The following is a 6,048-nucleotide window of genomic DNA, read 5'->3' as shown; positions in this document are numbered from 1 at the left end:
GGATCCAAAAAGCCAATAACAAAGTGTGAATTGAAAATTTCAAATGTTTGAGAATTATGATGATCACACACATTTTTTATAGAGGCTTTTTAAGATATAATTCATGCAAGCAATAGATTTGTCGGCACTGTTTAGCTTTATCTTACAGGAGGCTAACAGAAAACCCTTACATAGTACACACTTACATGTATCTGTCCTATTTTAATGAAAATAATTCATGCAAGACAACAAGTTTTGTCATTTTCCCAGAGCCAGTAGACTTCCATCTTTTTAAGATGATTAGTTTGATTCATTCGCCCCTCCCCCCCAAAAAAAAATAAGACTGGAAAATAGAAATATGCTCACTTCAGGTCTTCTTCCGACCGGCAGTAAAACCCTTGCCGAAGTGGGGCGTTCGTTTGGTTGTGCAGGATGTACAAGTGCGCAGCCACGTCCTTTGGGAATTTGGACGTTTAATTCTAAGCATTGAGTAGAAAGAGTGATACGCATAAACCAAAACCACAAATTTGCGTAGCATATTTTAAAAAATAAAACCTTTATATTCTGTCTAAACATTTATAGGGATTGTTCTGCAAGAATATAACAAAGGGAGCGTGTCATCTTTGGGGAGTATCAATTTTCTGTTCATGTTGACATGTTTAAAATAAAATAAAAACAAATTAATCTATTAAATGTTTTTCGTGTGAAGGACTAGTTCTGCATGAATATAATAAAAGTAAATAACAAATTTTGTGTTATCAAAGACAATCGGATAGTATGATTCTGATACGTAGATATATTGATAATGTTTACCCTTTATCATCAATGAGCATACGTGGATTTTCCCCTTTCCATCCATCTTCTCCAATAAATATTGTTATAGTTTTAGTCGTACCCTTAGATGATTCCGTTGCTGAAACAAAAACACATTGTAAAAGTAAATTATCATATTAAAACCCTCCAGCAAATATCATGATCTCTAGATTATAACAGGGTACATATGGACAGAGGCATATGTTAATCTATTGAAATCATACGAGTCATAAAAGTTGGCATATGTTACATGTATCAATAAAGACAATGATAATACAATTGTATGAAAATCACACATGTAGACTTCATTGAAAACGAACCTTTTCTATTTTATAAACACTCCGCTTAATATGTGTTTTGTTTTCGAATCTACACATTCCATATTTTTTTTAATTATATATTCGTATTGACTTTCTATCGTTTCTCCTTCCAATTAAAAAGGAATCACTATTAACGAGACACCAGTGCCTTCGGACAGTCAATAAAATATTTTTCAGATCCAGAAATCTTCCATCCGTTGTCCGCAAGCAATTGTGTTTAATTGAAAACATTCTTACGTAAAGGAAATATTTCCATCATCTCCCGCTTTAGGTTATCACAGACTCACAAAGATTGTTACAGATATTATATGTTTATTATATTTAAGGTATAAAACAGGATCCTCGGAAATTTTGGGTTACAGAACATGCGGAAAAAACAATGCAAGTTGTGCAAAGGCACCAACATCGACATCCTTAAGTTTCATCAGCAAAGTGACAAAGCAGAAATATGAAAATATACCTGTAAAACGGGAGTAAAAGTATTCATATTCTTACTTGTTAACATTCCAAGCTAGGATAGTTTGGTGAGACTGAATTTTGTTATAACATTTTATCAAACAATAACCGATCAATCAAAACCAAAAGAAAATACTGTCCAGTCACGATACGCCTTTTAAGAACAGAACATTCTTTTTTTAGATATCACCTTTCATTCCTGACTAAATGAGAGAGAAGAACTTCATTCCGTAAGGCAAAGGAAAGATGAATGTTATACTAGTTTACGCAGCACAATATGATATGATGAAAAGTACTTCACATTAAATTTCACATAATCATTAGGAGACCTGCACGCCTTATGATGTTAGTTTATATACCGAAGTATTGCATACATTTTTATAAAACTTTACAAACAGTTTTAGTACACTCCTTGGCGTATATATTTACAGTGAAATTGTACAATATGGGATTTTTTAATATGAATCCCTTCAATATTAAAAAAAATATATTATATCACTAGCAGTTTTTAAATTCGTACTTTAATAAAAATCCCTGCAATTGTAAGACATATAATAAAATCACAAAAACTATTGCTAGGGTGTTGTTAAATTTCTAATTAAATAACTAAACCATATAAATATGATTATCAATGTATATATTTACTGATCTAGAATTATAAACCTGTTTGAACTGTCTATATAAACAGACGGTCCCATATAACAGTGGTTATGATCGAAAGGCATATTTACAGTTACAATGCACATCGTGTTGAAACAAATGTTCTATAATATCCTATTTTCTGTTAAAAACAAATACTTTAACATTAATTTAAGTGGAAATACTATTATAAAATATTTGTTCCATTTGGAACTAATATTTTAAAGGATATTTCATCATTGCAGGACGTGGTATTGTTTCGAAGCGTTCTACTGTAACACAATAACACTGACAACGGTCTAGGCCTATACTGTTCAAAGTTTCGTTTCCAGAACATACACATTTTACATATTTAAATACACCTTGTCCAACACAAACGAGTCTGACAGATGGTTTACTGTTTGGTAAACAGATAGAGATCACATTAAACAACATACCCGCAGACATTTATCAGTTTAATTTATTGTTGTCTGCATGATGACCTAATAGTCAAAATGCAAGTCTGAAAGCAAGTTTTGTTTGTCCATAATTTTCTACTTTTTTTTTTTAATTTTAAAACATGTTTGTGTGATCCGAAATAATTTAATCTGTGCAGTTTAATAATAAAAAAGCCGTATCTTACTGATATTAGATATTCTTAATCTCCTGAACTAAGGTGCGCTTCATTCCCAGAGCGTCAATCTTTAAAAAAATATTGGGATCGCAAGTTCAGACAACACGCAAATTGTTTTTAAAGAAGAAGAAATTTTTTTCCCGAATTTCCGGAATTAAACCGGAACTTAAACAAATTAAAATAAGAGAAATAAATAAGGCGGCTGCTTAATACTAGGTGCAGTTGCTTTGGAAATGAAATTAATACATTGATTACGTCAGATCAAGAAAAGTAGTCGTCTAAATGCATTTAAAGATTGGATATTTCTTATTATTAATCAATAATTACTCACCATAAATACACAAGACCATAGTTTTCCTAAATTGTCTTACATTTTAAAAAGTTAAAAGTCTTAAATGTTATGTAAATCACAAAGACAAAGTTTCGATAGTGTATGGCAAATTATGTATTGATATGCATTGATATGAACGGCTGCTTATCTCCGCTTCGGCTATTACAAATATCCGTTATCGTTCTCATACGGGGTACACGGGGCTAGAATCTATTTGCGCCAAGTACAGTTTAGAAAAGGGATCAATTGTGCCACTCTCTATTATGTCTGTAAAATATTGGACTTGTTCAATATTTTACAGAATGAACTGTTAAAGGCTTATATCTTACTTAAACAGTGTTGAACTTGTCAAATAAATTGATAAAAGCAAACAAAAAACAACTTTTGTTAAGATTTATTTTTATCAAGTGTGTACATTGTTTTGGAAAAACTTAATAAATATTATTCTACATGTTGGTCAACTTAAGCAAAAGACAAAAATAAATACAGTTGAAGGCAAACTGCATGTATAGCTACATGTACATGAACACACAGTGCATGTGTATCATGCTTTTTGCGTTCGCTAGGACTACATTTTAATTTTGCCATGAATTATACCTTCACATGCCAGTAATTTTCAAAAGGGGTGGTCTACATCGATTCGCGACGTACACAATCTCAAGTTTAATAGTGCTTATTTGTTTTCAAAGAGGGAAGGGGGAGGGGCGTTCGTACGAGACTACTTGAACACTCTGGCTACGGGCCTGTATGTATTTGGTGTCTCAAAATAGATTAAGACGATAAATGCATATTCCTAATATGAAATTCTTTCCGGCATACAGATAGCGACGTCGAATATAGTGATTGTGTTGTTTCAAACTTTGGATTAATATTTAATTTTTATTGAGATATATCCGATTTCAGTGCGGATAACGAGGAGGATTTAGTTATAGCTAATAATGGCAAGTTTTATATATATTTCAAAAATGTAGTCCTCTACTAGTACTTCCTTATTCCTTATTTCTTATAGGGCGAATTAGAAATAATAAATGAAAGTCACATGATGCTTGACGACAGGTACATATTGCAGAAAAAGGTACAACACTTAAAAATATATTGAATGAGTACAAATGAAGATATAAAAATCGTTCAAGGAATTTCCCCCTCTTATATCATTTCGATGAATTTCTAGTCAAGTATAATCCAATTATAATATCTTGTATTTGTGAAAATGATAAATGTGTAGTTAAAATATCTATATGATATCCGGAGATCAAGAAATTGATCAGACGTATTCATCTACTATACATGAAATAAAAATATGTATTCATAACTTTCCCGTATGACGAAGTCCCCCTCATTCCTTCTTCGTTTACCAACATTGACCTTGACTCGGCGGTTGTCTTGCAAAACCCACTGCCTGCCAAAGAGAAGGCCCGCTCCAGTCATGCTTCAGTGATCCCCTAAATAACCGACCAAATTGTCCCCACAAAACTCCCTGCAACACATTTACATGTATATGTTTTTTACCTATAATATACATGTAACGTACTATATATAACCTATCGACTTCAGAATGAATAGAACACTCATCAGAATTTAGAAATCTCACCAATAAATAATTTTTTTAGTAATCGAACAGTTTTACCAATGTAAAGATGTCTGATATATTCATGATATTGTACAAGAAAATAGAGTCTGAAAGAAACCTATCATCGTTGTAGAAGATCTCATATGCCGTAAATAAATTATATGGAGATGTAAAATGAAGTCGTGTTGTGCTATAGGCTATTTACAGACGAATATTCTACAGTTATTTCGAGTGGGGAATTATATCATATACATGCAAATAATAACTAGAAACTAGAAAGACAGATTTTGAAAACAACATGCAGACGTAAAAACTGATATATTATCTGAGCGACCTTCTAAAATAATTTAGTAGATATATGCAAGTAAAAATAAATAAATTGATAAGATTGGCGCAATTGTATGATTGTTTTATTGGCACTTACATGTAATGAAGTGGCGCAGAAGTACTATTGGCGCAAATAAGTTGTGGTGCAAATGGATTCATTTTTTGGCCCAAATTGATATCGGTACCGGACTGATTTTGTTTATTATTGAACACTGCACTTGTCTCTTTCAACTGTTCCAATTGTCACAATAAACGGTCTTAGTGTCTTCAGAGTTATCTTGTACTCGGGTGGGACTGGTTTTCGTTTAAAAGATGTACGGGTTACAAGCAGGGCATGTGCACACTTTTTTCCGAAATATGCTCAAACGTTGACAGAATAGGATGTATTTGTGCGTTACGTCATGCGCATGAGCAAGAAGTTCCTATGTGATTCGAAAGTAATTGAGGATAAACTACTTTATTTTATATGAAAACTGTCATTTGATTGTAACGTAGTACATTTTAGATGTTATTGCTATTTACCAGATATGCAATTGAATATCAACATAATTCACGTTATAGATCATGAATCAAGCACTGTTTGTGCTTGAATTAAACATGCCAAATTTATTCTTTATTATTGACCGGAAATTGAAAAGTAACGTGTCGCTTCCAAACTCGTGCGTACGTGCGCAAATCCTATTTTAATGAACATTACAAATGATAACAGCTTTGAAAGAAATGATTGTTGTGATAAAGTAAAATGCTGTTAACTTTATTCAACACTTAAAAAAAAGACCGATTACGGTCCGGACTTTTTACAACGTATTGCATCGCTAAGACCGACAACACACTTTTATGCATACATTTTGTAACTGTAAGTCGGTCATTTTGGCGGAAAATTAGTAATAGTTGGTTTTACATTTCAATCTTGTTAACAATGCGATTAAGAAAAGTTCAATCGAGTTCAAACTATTTTCAATATAAATCCAGACACAAAATATTTACTTTTACCCTGCCA

This window comes from Mytilus trossulus, chromosome 9, assembly GCF_036588685.1.
Source record: "Mytilus trossulus isolate FHL-02 chromosome 9, PNRI_Mtr1.1.1.hap1, whole genome shotgun sequence".
NCBI classification, from domain to species: domain Eukaryota; kingdom Metazoa; phylum Mollusca; class Bivalvia; order Mytilida; family Mytilidae; genus Mytilus; species Mytilus trossulus.
This window is presented reverse-complemented; position numbering follows the sequence as displayed.